Source organism: Pinus tabuliformis, chromosome 2_1, assembly GCF_031772625.1.
Source record: "Pinus tabuliformis cultivar Carrire ecotype Pingquan chromosome 2_1, CPIR1, whole genome shotgun sequence".
NCBI lineage: Eukaryota > Viridiplantae > Streptophyta > Pinopsida > Pinales > Pinaceae > Pinus > Pinus tabuliformis.
The window spans coordinates 828,721,132-828,736,636 of record NC_142299.1 but is presented as its reverse complement, the minus strand read 5'-3'; the positions used below and the strand labels follow the sequence as shown (position 1 = coordinate 828,736,636).

The 15,505-nt window shown below is 34.2% G+C and overlaps 1 long non-coding RNA gene across 1 annotated transcript; it reads left to right on the top strand.

The window, feature by feature from the left end:
• Window positions 1-6,912: 6,912 nt before the first annotated feature.
• On the top strand, window positions 6,913-15,449 carry LOC149203212 (uncharacterized). Its single transcript, XR_016253613.1, has 3 exons — window positions 6,913-7,227; window positions 7,491-7,581; window positions 15,376-15,449. It is a non-coding gene; the product is annotated as an uncharacterized LOC149203212 (long non-coding RNA).
• The last annotated feature ends 56 nt before the right edge of the window (window positions 15,450-15,505 follow it).

Sequence of the window (15,505 nt, the reverse complement as noted above, 5' to 3'; positions counted from 1 at the left end):
TGATATTCAAGGATATCCACGAGTCTTTGATATGATACTTCACAAAGTTCTTCAGAGCTCCAGTTATCTAGCCTGATGTAAAGGACTTCCAACCACTGTCCTTAATAGATCTACGCTTCAAAATTCAAGGGATATTCAAGTCTTCTCAGAGCTGTCTACTACAATTTTGTTCCAAAATTTATTTAATGGCTCTTAAAGGGACTCATGAATATTGATAAAAAGGCTAAGAGATAGGCTCCAAAACTACTACTTCAAGATATTTTAAGGATAAAGATCACTTAACTTTTGCTCCATAGTGTCACCGAGGTAGCTCCACATGAATTGTCCAAAAGTTGGTCATTGTCACATGGGAATGGCCATAGATCCAATCCAATTGGTGTTACCACACGACTGTCATGTCATAATATCACATGTGCACCAGATTTTAGAAACACAAAGGAAACCTCACAGTTGTTCCTCCTTCAATTATAAATTTGGTAATATTACATACTACTCAATTTCAATCTTCACTTACTTCCCCAAGTACAATTATAAGCAAGTTATGCCACAATCCTTCAACTTGCATGCATGTTGGAACTATTTCACAGGTCAAAGCACTTCCTTTACAAATCTGAGCCCTCTACAAGGTATGTGATCATAGGTTTTGCTTCCTTCATAAAGATCTACAAATTCGAGTCTGATCGCTAGTTACAAATCTGAACTTTAAGCAGAATTGTAGATACATATGTCATTGGTCTGAGCTTTAGACTAAGCCTTATTTAAGCTTCAGGTACAAAGTGTATACACTACATATCAAGCCGTCCACTAGTTTAGGTCCAACTATTAATGGTTCAAACTCCTAAATTCTTGCATATCTTAGGTATACACCTTTGTTCCAAGCTGGAGATGCCACAAATTTTGGGCCTCTGCAATGCTACAGGTTCGTGCTCCAAGTCTGCAATCTGAGGTGTTATTATTCTACAAGCTTAAGTGAAACTCTTCCACTGGTTTTCTGTAGTCCAAGGCTTTATGTTTACTGTTTCCTATGGTAGTCCACAAGAAAGATAATTTATAGGACTGTAATATGAACTGAATTCTAAGGTAAGGTTACTATCTCAAGCTCCAAAATTTTTCTTCTAAGAGACTTATCACAGTCCAAACTTGAGTTAGCCTTCAACAACTAACTTGCATTCAAATATGAGCCTTGAAACAAGTCTCCATAGGTTTCTGTCACATAACTGAAATATTCCAAGCTAGAAATATAAAGAAAATCTACCCCAAATAGTAATATTTTAGTCCTTGAGGGGACATGAGATCCTACACATGTTGGTTGAAGCTCGCTAGGCAAAAATAATAATTTTTCTAGCTTATAAATTCAGTTTATCACAATTTAGAATGAGTTAGGAGGTGTATAATAGCTCATTAGAAAGAGAAAAATATCTTGTACAAGATGATTTTAATTTCATCCATTGGTGAGGTCATCTTCTTATTAGGAAAATTATATTTTTTAAACTTCCATTATTATTTTTCATGGCAACCATTAGGGTTTTATTTTACAAATTCAATTTTTAGGGCTCCTTCATCATAGACTCACGCCATTAATTTTATTAGGATTATGGGTTCTTCATCAAGAGTAATGACATCATCATATTAGGGTTTCTTCATTAAGGCTTCAAGAGACCTTGATTCATAATATACATGAGGTTATGGCAACATCATATTCTGACAACAAGGTTAATTCTAGGGCTTGCATCACAAGGGTATTATGATCAATGGTAATCTAGGGAAACATCATGCATCATAAGAATTTTCCATCACAAACAATGTCATATTCACATCAATGACAACCTCAACTAACATAGATACAATTGTTGCAAGACCTTTTATTGGTAAACATTGGGTTGTATATGTAGTCCATAATAGAGGGAAATGGGGTGAATAAAAAATGGAAATAACTACTAAAGTAGAGTGTTATTGGATGAAGTATCTCACCATGTGTGTCACAAATCATAATTATGCCTAAGAGGGATGGGGATTGTCGAATGTCCATCGATTTCAAAACATTGAAAAAAATAATTATCGAGAATGGGTACTTCCTACCAAGGATAGATGATTTTTTGGCCTAATTGCAATAAGAAAAATACTTCACCATTATATAAGTAAAATGAGTGGATCACTAATCTCTAGTAAGAAAAGAATATACCTAAAAACCCACATTCAAACTATACAAGGTTTGTATTAGCATAGTTTGTATGAAGGCAAATATACAAATATTTTATAATAGTATATAAATCTATGTAATAAGAGAAGAAATATTATTAAAGAATAAATTTTCTACATTATGTGAATGAGATCATACTAATATTGGATTAAGTAAAATAACAAAAAAAATAGTGTGTGAATTGGAGGTACATTACATTTTTTTCTAGAGACCCATTTTTAACTTCAAAAATCATCAAATGTAATATGTAGAAGAATATAAGCTATAATGTATGAGTGTAGGTAATGAATCAAGAAAGAATAAGAAATTATATTCAATGTGGTTGTAGAGAATTTTTATTCTAAAAGTGTTGGGGAAAAGGATGAGGAAAGGCATCCTAAAATGCCCATTTTCTTGCCAAAAAAAAAAAAAAGGATTTACAATAGAATATGGAAAGGAAACATTGAGGTAAAGGAGTTTGTATAACAAAATCACTACATAAAAGTAGAATCAAAAGGGATATATGTTGTAATAATAAGTTGTGTTATAGTAGTAAATGGTATTAGAAAAGAGAATGGTCTTTCAGTAATGGATTTGCGAGGAGATGCTACTAAATAATGGGAGACATGTAGATGGAAATATCTGATTCACATTATGTTTTACATAATTAAGTGTTGGAAAATTTCCAATGATAGGATGGAAAGTGGCATCAACTATGTTGGCATTGATGTCAAATAGGCAATTATTGATGTGCAAGAAAATATGATTGTGCCAAGAGGGATGGCCAATTCTTTTGTAGTTATAGTCTTTATTAGGGAACCATCATAGTAGAACATTAAGTAAAGAAGTTATAAATTTTATATCAATGGTGTTTAGGTGAGCTAGGATTTGAAGGAAATTCTGTCTCAAGAGATCTACTCAGATGCTCCACAAGGATTTCCAGTTTTTAATGGAATGAATTATGTGTTCTAGAAGATCAGAATGGGAGCCCATTTTATGGCCATTGATTTAGTTGTTTGGTTTTATGTATCATATGTGGTGAATAATGAATTCGATATAGAGGCCAAGAGGATTCTAAAGAAATGATTGTCAAAGTTAGATGTTGATAATGTAAGTCATTGCATGGCTTTAAGAGAAATGTAAGAAAAACTCAATTGCTTATATGGAGAACACAACCGTGTAGCCAAATAAAAGGATGAAGAACCTTGCTACTCAAATAGTGAAAGAGACTTTGCAAATTTTTCTTCCATTAGATGAAATTTCAGCCTAAAAGTTCAAATGAATATTTTATTTAATTTCCATGTCATAATATGTAAACCAATCAAAATTATCTAAATTAAGAAAGAGGAATATGAAAATATTTTGGAGGGAAAAGAAGAGAAACTAATTTTTTTAATTGAAAAATTATTGGCCTTTTCATCTTCCATTCTTGTCTATTGTGTCTCCTTGCTCACCAAAGTTTTGTTGCTTTTTTCTCATCTACCATCTTGTAAACACTGAAAATGTTAGCAACAATGTTAACAATATATAATGAATGTGAGCATAGATTTTCTATGTTCATCAACATGTATCTTGCATAATATTTGATAAAATGAAAGGAATCATGACAAGAATTATGATTTGTTGATCCACTCCTAAAACTTTCTAGGATATAACATCTTTAAACTTTGTGATAACATCAAGAGTTTCCCTCTCCTTTTCCATTAGTTAGAATATAGAACTGATAATAATCACAAAGAGGCCAAATGTAAATAGAAATTACAAGCAGATGATTGTGAGTCGGTCAACCAAACCCCTAGAGAAAATATGACATTAAATTCCTAGCACAACTTTATGAAGGGTCATTCTCTAAATGAGCTATAGAGTGTTTACAATGGTCATGGACATTGTAATAAAGTGTCTTCAAGAGAGATTAGTGTCCAAAAATAAACCCTCCAGTGCACAAGAATGATGATGAAATAGATTTAAAGAGAGAGTAATGTCCAATAATAGAGCCATCTAGGGCACAAGAATGATGATGAAATGGGTGAAGAGATAGTAATTTTCAAGAATAGAGACTTCTAGGGCAAACAAATAATGATGAAATGGGTGTAGATGGTTAAATAAATAGAGAAAATGCAATGTTTAGAAGTCAAAAGCTAAAATAGTAACTGAAATCGTAGGCATCCTCATATCATGTAATCTCTTTTCGATCGCATCGGCATCATTCCAGGTTTGATTTGAGAGTCAACCACGAAAGTCACATGATTTGAGTAGTAGATTTATCTGTTGGTGAGAGTCTACGGGGTTGGTCAACTAACGACATGGGCATTGTGATTGGGGTATACCTATTTTACATCATGTTCCTTCTCAAATTGGTGGTAAATGACAGAGGAAGCATACAGAAACAATATGCCAATAGTAGCTTCATCTATGAAAAATTCATCAGGGTCTTGTCACATGATCATGAATGCTACAAAAAGTAACAAAATATTCCACATCTATTCAGACTAACTGAACATTTCTCATCTTTAGACTACAAATTTCAATGAATTTCTATCAAAGTTCTTGGTGAGAGTGGAGGAAGATGCAGGAAAACTATGACAACATGTGCATGTTACAAATGGATACAGAAGATAAAGATCCATGAGAGTTTTTCTCCTATCCGAACAAATTTTAGATCAAATAGGTATGGAAACGGGTATGTGGGAGTAGAGATTGGCGATACATGGAGAAAATTTCAAATTCCACGAAAACTATGGTTCTCACATAACTAATCCATGGAAGGAGTTACCGTCTTTGATATTACTATTAGACACATGAAAATGAAGAAGATATTTAACAAGATTGTGATGCATTTTTCATTAAAATTATATACATAAGTGAAATAATTTATAAATCATGGCTTTATTCTCTAAGAGGCTTCTTGTATTTCTAATTACTACTTAAGATTTGTGATTTTTTTTTCTCTCAAATAAAAAATACATATAGTATTTACATAAAACCTAAAGATTAAATTTCCAACTAAAAGTAATAAAAATATCTAATATTATAATTTTTAACATTTTGAAAAGTGAATAATACAAATTTACATAATGTCTCGAGATTAGATTTGCAACCAAAACTAATAAAGATATCTATTATTATAATTTTAAAATTTTCACAACTAATAAAAATATTTAATAATATAATTTTAACATCTTCACATCATTTTATGGATTTCAATTTCCTCTTCGAAAATATTTTTCATTTCGTTACATCATTTTATGGATTTCAATTTCCTCTTCGAAAATATTTTTCATTTCGTTAGGGCTATATGATTACATATTATCCAAGATTATCATTCCAACATAACTAATTAAATAGTGGACGTGGATGATTTGTTATTTTTATAATAAATCATTTAATAAAATCTAATGTATTTAAATTGTTACATTTAATTATTGAATTGAGGCTTCTGTGATCTATAATAGTTATAAGTAGAGCTTTGGTGTAAATCACATGAAGAGGGACATTTGTCTACCCGTTTCGAACCAACCAGTATGGTTCAAAACACGTCGACAAATGTCTCTCTTCCTGTGATTTACACCAAAGCTCTACTTATAACTGTTTAAAAATAATTCTAAAACTAAAAGGAATTTTAAGAACCAGTCACACATATTATTTATTTATATATAATTTAACATATAAAAAATTTATATATACATATATATATATTAAAAAACGTTTTAATAAGTGTGTTAAAATAAAATTACAACAGAAAAGAGCAGAAATATATATATTATAAAAGAAGAACCTTTGACTCAGTGGAATCTGATGTTTTCTCTCTCTCCACGCTGAGTAATGGTCCTTATTTCACTTCATTTGCTTAGTTTTGCATGCACTTGTGTGGACACTTATTTAACGTAATTTAAAAGAACAAGATTGCGTAGGTGCCTAAAGTGGGAAAAGAGCTTGATAACATAAAATGACTCGTTGAGAAAGTGCCTTGGTATTCCTCGATCACGGAGAAGAATAGTAAGATTCTCGTTATGACAAGTATTATTTAGATCCTTGCAGGCAGCACTCCTGTCCTTGCTCGTTGCACTCTCGAAGTTACCGGACCCTCGTGTTATAAAAAATAAATTTAATTATATATATATAGATACAGATACAGATAGATACACATTAAATGTTTTTAATTTTATTGGAAAAAAATTTTAAACAAGATTTTCAATTATTTGTTTATATTATTTATATTTTTAAAAAAATTATTATTATTTTTAGAGGTGTGTTTTTCATCTCTTAATCAGAGTGGTGTGTGATTTTGTTGCTCAACATGGAATTTGGAATTTATAGGGTTTTGTAAATGAAAATATAATGTTTGTTATAGTAAAAACATGAGTGAGTATACATATGTAAAAATATGAGTGGGTATGTGTAACATATATTAAAATTCATCTAATTAAAAAAAAATATTTCAACTGTGGAATTGAATAGCATATATTTCATAATACAAGTGCAATTAAGGGTCTATACATTATGGCGATTCGTTTTTAAATTTTAAATCTTATATCTGTAAGATCTAAATTAATCCACGGTGCCCTCCATTATTATCTATGACATGACCAAGGTGGTGCTATTAACACTGGTGGACAAATTAAACGGGGCTTCCAAGGAGGTGACCACTTCCACCTTAAGTCTGTCAATTTGTGTTTTAATTTGACATTTTGCCCTAGGTGCCCAACTAGTCTACAACCTAACGCTACCAATTGCTAGGCCCTTACTGTTCTAGCTGCCACATGGTGTTCATCTGTGCCTGCAAGGAGGGAGCATATCTCAGAACTCGTCCTTGCACCAAAATTTGAGGTTATCCACCTGACAATTCATTCTTCAAGCTTGGTTCATTGTGCAGCATCTGTTTTAGGAGCTTAACCCTGCAAACCCTAGACTGGTGAGGGTGCATTCAAGCGATTGGGTTTCGCCCCTACAGTTTGGCTCTGCTGCAAGTTTACACAGAGCTTCCAATTGGTCCTTCGGAGCAGATGGAGTCTACGAATTAACGCTAGTGTCCCTTCCTTCCTCTGTAGGTAATCTTGTTCTGCTACAACAATTGAATTAATTCACGAGTTATAATATTCTTTTAACTTGCTTGCTAACTGTTAATCAATTTCTCATTTTTTCCCGCAGGTAAAATGACTGTTACGCCTTTAGATTTTCCTGCGAAGCTAACAAAAATAAAACTCCACCCTTCCTCAGATGATGGTTTTTAATCTTTTCGTCTTCCAATTAAATTTGAATGGTGAATAGTTTCAAGTCTCAGAATTGAAATTCTTGCAATCCTCACACGCAGGTTATCAGAATTTGCGGCTTTGGGAGTTTGCTTCTGGCTTCTACAATCCTGTCGTGATCAACACTAGAAACCCTTATGGAGAGAAGGAATGGTATGAGATTGTTTCTGAATAAAACACTCGCTTGGTTAATCACTTTTAGTTTTGGTTTTATATAGAAATTTATCGGATTAGGGTTTGAAAGTGTAAAACTCTTGCTGTCATGATGTTTTAAGAACCTTCTTCTTTGAAAGATTTTCGATTATTCTTCAAAATTGACTCTGTATAGAGGTTAACTTATTTATTCGGTTGAATATTCTGTGGAATCTATTTTTGTGTCTTGTGCTTTCTTGGTTGAATTACACAGTTAGCACATAATAATATTTTGCAACTCTTTTTAGTTTGGAATGCCCAGATTTGGCTCTGTCTATGCAGTTTATAGTATTGGCAGACATTTATTATTCTTATGTTAAGACAATCATTTATCATTGGTCCTTTGAAGTCTAAATCTTAGAGTTAATGATTCGCTTAAGTTTTATAAAGACTCTAGCATACAAAACGACCTCCTGGGTGTCCCATTGGGACTGGCTAAGGAGCGAATCTGGATAGGGCTATGGGTTCTTTCACTTGGTCCTTCACAATGATAATTACTTAAATTGGATTTCCATTTTTTCCAGACAGTATTGTTTTAACATTCAGTCTTGATCGCTTCCTTCTGTGGTTAGCTTGGAATGTAATCCTCAATCATGCTCGAGTCTCGTTGTAAAGGGGTTTATTGTTTTAACTTTTAATAAATACAAATGTCTCCTCTGCATTAATCGAGAGGAGTCCGTAGAGTCTAGCAGTTCTAAAAATTGGGTCATTACTCTTGCTTGTATAATTTGGCTTGTGGGACAATTTACTTGCATCTGTAATTGCACAAGATAATTATTTTATAGGTAGCGTTTTAATACATACCTTTCTTTTTGTAACGCACAATTTCCTACGTTCTTTATTTACATAGAATACTTATCTTTTTACTATGGAAACATTACATGCCATTCTTTATTCGCATTACACAAAATTTTTCTACGAATCTTGTGTTCATGCTATAAGTTTAAACGTTCTTTCTCTAAAACTATGGTTTTTTCGGCTTCATATGGTCTCGGGTTTTTTAACCAAAATTAAATTAAATTCAACACTTTTCTTTTAAACGAAATTTTCGAGTATGGTTTTTAACAATCTTACTTCTGTCGGACAACAATTCAGTTTTCTCAGCAGTTCAGTACATTTTACCATTTTCTATAGAAATAACATATTCCTACTATTTACCTTAGACGTGTCTATTCATTTTACCACTAAAATTTAACTTAATTATCAACATTTTATGAACGTTGAATACTTGACAATCAAATCATGAAATTATTCCTCATATCATATTCCATACTACGGTCATAACAAAACATACTAGGCATGTATTACTTATCTGATATTGAAGAATGATTCCTTTCAGAGGAAACCTATCAACCCTACCAACGAGAAATTAATAATTACGTCCAATATTCTTCCACCAAGCTTTGAAATTCCTTCCGAACAGTTTTCTTAAGGCAACAATGTAATGGTTTCGGCCTCAAGACTCCAAGTCTAGCCCATAACACACTTCCTTCACTAGGGAAGCTAAACTCCAGAGGTTTTCCAACTGAACTCTTGTTCAGCTCCAAGAATCCTCTCCATTTTTCCAACCCCCCATTCCTCTCCTCTTATAGCTTTTCTTGGAGGAAGAGGAGATGATGGAATAACTGCCTTACGTCATAATTGTCCTGTGAAAATGAAATTTACTGAGGTTTATCTGTAATTCATGAACTATTGAATTGAGGCTTTTGTGATCCATATCAAGTATGAGAAGAATATTTCGACCTAGATCACATTATGAAATATTTGTCGATGCGTTTTGAACCAACGAAACCAACGAGTGTGGTTCATCATCAAGACGAGTTGAAGAATTAGATCATGGATGCATATCAAAAACATGTCCACAAATATTTCATAATGTGATTTACATGTAGCCATGATCTGATTCTTCAACTCATCTTGACTTTGAACCACACTCGTTAGTTTGAAACGCATCGTAAAATATTTCATAATGTGATTTACTCCGAAAATATCTTCTCATAATTCCTCAACTCTTCCATAAAAGAGTGTAACTTTTCATAAACAACTTAACTACTAATTAGTATTAATCATAACACAATAACTAATTGTCACTAGTTTACTGATTCGTAATAGTAAAAAGAAATGTTCAAAAGTAAATCATAAGTCTGGGGATGTCACAACTTCCCCCCTTAGTGGAACATTGTCAAGGTGCTCATTCCTCCATTTGTTCATGAAATAATCTAGGATATGCCTCCTGCATAAAATCTTTATCTTCCCAAGTGGCATCTTCTGAGCTGAAGTGCTTCCATTGCACTTTAACCTAGATGATAGCTTGCCTCCACAATGCTACTTCTCCTTAATCGAGTATGCGTAGGGGCTGGTCTAGAAAATCCCCTTCTGGTTTGACCTACCACAAGTACCATTGTCATATAACTGATACACATATAAATACTTGTGACATACTCATAGATGACAAGAGTTTTATATTTATATATTTTTTATACCTGAAGCTCTTACCAATTTATGATGTGCCTAGGATCATATACACACTTCTTTAAAAGAGAAACATTAAATACATTGTGAACCTGAATGTGACTAGGTAGTGCAAGTCCATATGCAATTGGTCCTACTGTATCTAGAATTTGGAAAGGGCCATAGAACCAGGGAGCCAAGTTGGCACATTTTCCCCATCTGAGAGTAATTATCTTTGGTTTAATTTGGATGTACACATGATCCCCTACCTGAAATACCCAATATGTTCTTTTCCTATCATCATAATATTTTTTCCTATTCTGAGCGGCTTTCAGATTTTGTTGAACCTTCCTCATTGTTCTCTCCATTTCCTACAGCATGTCCAGTCCTAATATCATCTTAGTTTCGAGAGTGTTCCAGTTTTCAGGGATGGTACACTTTCTCCCATGAAGTATTTCAAAAGGAATCATTTTCAGTGACCTGTGATAGCCATTATTGTACGCAAATTATACCAAATGTAGGTACTCTTCCCATTTTCTCGGTTTCTACATCACAAACATATGCAACATGTCCTGTACCACCTGGTTAACTCTTTTAGTTTGTCCATCGTTTTAAGGGTGATCGGAAGTGATGAAATAAAATTGCGTGCCCAAACCTATAAATATTTTTTTTCCAAAAAGCAGAGGTAAATTTAACATCTCAGTCAGAGATTATGATCCGAGGCATCCCATGTAGCCTAAAGATCTCTTTCATGAATATATCTTCTATTTGAGTTGTTTGATATGTGGACTTAATCGGTATTAAATCAGCGTTCTTGCTCAGTTTGTCTACCACAACCATAATTGAGTCATTTTGTCTTTTAGATCGGGGTAGACATGTTATGAAATCTAAGGTTATGGTATCCCATTTCCATTCAGGAATGGGTAAGGGATGTAGTAACCTAGCAGGGTGTTGATGCTCTGCTTTAACTTGTTGGCATTCTAAGCATCTAGCCAAATATCCTAAAATATCCCTCCTCATACTAGGACAATAGTAACTCTTCTTGATGGTATAGAAAACCTTTTGATAACAAGGGTAAGCAACGTAAGGACTTCTGTGAAACTCATCTAATATAATTTCCTTTATCAACAATTGATTGGGAACATAAATATGATTTTTGAACATTAACAAATTCTCAGGGTTAATACTATACCCTTTTTTCCCCACAACGCTTTGTGACAATTTAGCTTTCTGCCAAAGATAATCATACTTTGGGTCCTTTTTGGTTGCTTCCTTTATCTGCTCAGCAAAGTTTAATTTTGCTTGACTAAATGAAATTTCAAAGACAAAATGCAGTTTTCTACTTAATGCATCCCCCACTCGGTTTTCTCTCCCTTTCAAATCTTTGATTTCATAATAAAACTCACTTAAGAATGCATTCCATTGAGCTTGATGCACATTCAAGGTAGGCTGGTTGAAGAAATTCGTTAGGCTGTTGTCGTCAGTTTTGAGTAAAAACCTCTTCCCTAGCAAATAGTGCCACCACACTTTTAAGTCATGAACTACAACAGTCAATTCTAAATAGTAAGCATAATATTTCTTCTCATGCTCCTTTAACTTACGGGATTCATAAGCAACTACTTTATTGTTTTGCATTAGAACTCCACCCGCACCTTCTTTACATGCATCCGTACATACTATAAAATCCTCCTCCGGATCTACAATTTTCAATACTGGTGCGGTGGTGAGCAGATGCTTTAATTTCTCAAAACATTCATGAGAGTCCCTAGTCCATTTAAAAATTTTCTCTTTTTCTGCAAGGAAGTATTTGGATAAGAAACCTTAGAAAATCCCCTTATGAATCACCTATAGTAACCAACAAGGCCCATAAAAGAGCATATGTGCACCACATTTGTTGGAACCGGCCAATCCATCATGGTCTTGCTTTTCTCTGGATCCAATGCTATGCCTTCAGAGGAAATAATATGTCCTAGGTACTAGATTTGATCCTTAAAGAAGTCACATTTACTAAATTTGGCGTACAGGAGGTTTTCTCTTAAGGATTGTAACACTACTCAAAGGTGCTCTTTATGTTCCTCTATATTCCTAGAATATAGTAGGATGTCATCAATAAAAATAGGAAATAACTTGTCAAGGAAGGGGTGGAAAATTCCATTCATCATTCGCATGAATGTTGTTGGGGATTTTGTGAGTCCAAATGGTAAAACTACAAACTCATAATGACCGTAACGAGTTATGAATGCAGTTTCATACATGTCTTCATCTTTATTTCAGATTTGATTATACCCTGATCATAAATCAATTTTTGAAAGCACTACCACACTGTTAACTTGATCAAAAAGGTCATCAATTTTGGGTAAAGGGTATTTATTCTTAATTTTCAATTTTTTTTAATTGTCTGAAATCTATGCATAGCCACAAGGTACCATCCTTTTTTATTACAAATAAAACCAGGGCTCCCCAAGGGGATACACTGGGCCAAATATAACCTTTATCCAATAGCTCTTGAAGCTGTATTTTTAATTTTGTTATCTGACGGACACTCATTCTGTAGGGGGCTTTGTAGATTGGAGTAGCTCCAGGGACCAATTCTATGGTAAAATCGAGTTTCCTCTTAGGTGGTAACCCAAGGATGTCTTCCCGAAAGACATCTTAAAGTTCCTACACTACTGGTATTTTATATAAAGTGGTCAGCTTATCTTTAGATTATTTTCACCCCACTTGAACCTCATATATTTTACAACCTTTATGCATACAACATGCTAGCTGATGGGGTGTAATGGGACATAGCATAACTTCCCTTCTCACGCCTTGAATCTCTATTCTGGTGCCATCACTGGACAAGAAATTAATTGTCTTATCTTTACAATCTACTAAGGTCCATTGACATTCCATCTAGTCCATTCCTATCAGAACATCATGGGAGCCTAACAGTAAGACATTTAAATTTTTCCTAATCTATTGCCCTACCAAATCAATTCAACAATCTTCTAATTTTGCACTAACTCTTCTTTTCACTCATGTCGCTAGTTGGACTAGCCATGGTTTCTAAACTTCACCCTTTTTAATTGGCACAAATCAACTATCCTTAGGCTAACATAGCTCAAGCTTGCACCTAGATCTATTAAAATGGAAACAAGGTGATTGGATATTTTACCTTCGACCTCCACCATAGAGGGTTGATATTATGCCTGTCAGTCTTCTAGTGCCACATTAAGTTGAGGTATGTTCTACGCCACATCACCAACAATAGAAGCTTCTTGAACATTGTTAATTGGTTCTTCTCTCCCTCTATGAGGGAAATATTTGTAATAATGAGGTTCCCCACAACCCCACCATTGCAAAGGAGTTTTAGGAATCTAACCAGATTCCAAAATGCTTGATGATTCACTTTGTTTTGCTTCATTGTGAGGCCTATACTTCTGTTGACTCTGATTCGTAAATCCATTTGATCCCTTCCATCCTGCATATTTGTTACCAGACTGTTTCACATTTTTATTGGCTTTAAAAAAGAATTGCCCTTCTTACATGGCAATTTTTTATTACCTTCACTTTTTTGCTTCATCTGATTATAACAGATCCGAGCCTTTCGGACTGCTTCAACCATTGTTTTAGGGTTATCAAACTCCAATTTCTCTTTCATGTAGATAGGTAAGCTACTAATAAAGCACCCAGATTTGGCCTTCTCTTCACAAATATAGGGAACATATCTGAACAACGAAGTGAACATGGCTATGAACTCATCCATAGTCTGTTGTCCTAATTTTAGATCATGAAACTCTTTGGATTTTTCATCATAAAATGCTTAGTCAAATAGTTGTCCTTAAAACTCTTTTGGAATTTTCTCCCATGTGACTTCCTGATCACTGATTTCTTTGACTGATTGGTTTCCTCCCACCACAGGGTGGCCTTTCCCCACAACTGGTAAATTGCTAACGTTGCTTTCAAATTGTCATCATATCCGTATATGTGAAAGTATTTATTAATATTAATTAAGCAGGCCTCTGCCACTTCTTGAGTCTTTCCATTATATACTAGAGGTTTTATATTTTTGAACTCCCCTTGGAGCTCAATTTTCTTCCTTTTTGTAATCTTCTTGCCGGAGACATTATCAGATTCTCCTTCATTATCAATTCATCCTTCTTCAGAGTCTGTGCATTCCTCCTGTTGTCTATAGGACTCGACTCCATTTCCTTCATCCTTACTAGGATTTGGATTTCTATGATTCTGCCTACCAGAAAGGCCTTTCATGATCTTTTCTTGCTCTAGACGTAATCTTTCATTATCATCTTGCAAACTCTTCATCTCCACTCAAAGTTAACACAACATTTGTTTTCTAATTTTCATCGCCCAACTGTACCCACACCTCTGGGTTTTGGCCGGCAGTACCTCCAGAGAGGGTGGATCCCACTCCTTGTATCATCTTGTGCCCACCTCCTCTCTCTGTATGATAACCATTTTGTTATTCAACGCCTAACAACTCAGGCCTTAGTGTAGTAACCAAAGGGCTCTGATACAAATTGTAACATATTAAAATTCACCCAATAAAAAAATTTATTTCACATGCACCATAGGTTAATGTTTGGATAATGATTCAACTACAAAATTGAATAGAGTATACCTCATAATACAAATGTAATTATGGGTATGTACATTATGGTGATTTATTTTTAAATTTTAAATCTTATATCCATAAGGTCTAAATTAATCCATTGTGCCCTGCATATTACCTATGACATGACCAAGGTGGTGCTATTAACCCTGGTGTATGAATTAAATAGGGCTTCCGAGGAGGTGACCTCTTCCAACTTAAGTCTATCCATTTGTATTCTAATTCAACATTTTTCCTTAGGTGACCAATTGGTCTGCAACCTAACACTACCAGCTACCAGGCTATTACTGTTTCAACCGCAAGATGGTGTTCATCCATGCCTGGAAGGAGGGATCAGATCTTGGGACTCGTCCTTGTGCTAGAAGTTGAGGTTACCCACCTGAAAATTCATTCTTCGGACTTGGTTCATTGTCGAGAGTCTGTTTTTGGAGCTTAAACCCACAAACCCTAAACTAGAGAGGGTGCATTCAAGTGATTGGGTTTTGCCCCTATAGTTTGGCTCTGCTACAAGTTTACACAAAGTTTCCAATCCATCCTTCGGAGGAGATGGACTCTACTAGTTAATGCTCATGTCCCTTCCTTCCTCTGTAGGTAATATTTTTTATCTACAACAATTGAATTAATTCTACTTGTTACAATATTCTATTAAATTTCTTTCTTATTGCTAATCTTTTTCTCATTTTTACCCGCAGGTAAAATGAATGTTACGCCTTTAGATTTTGCTCTAGAGCCAATAGAAGGAAAACTCTGCCCTTCCTCAGGTGATGGTTTTTAATCTTTTCATCTTGCAATTAAATTTGAATGATGAATATTTTCCAAGTC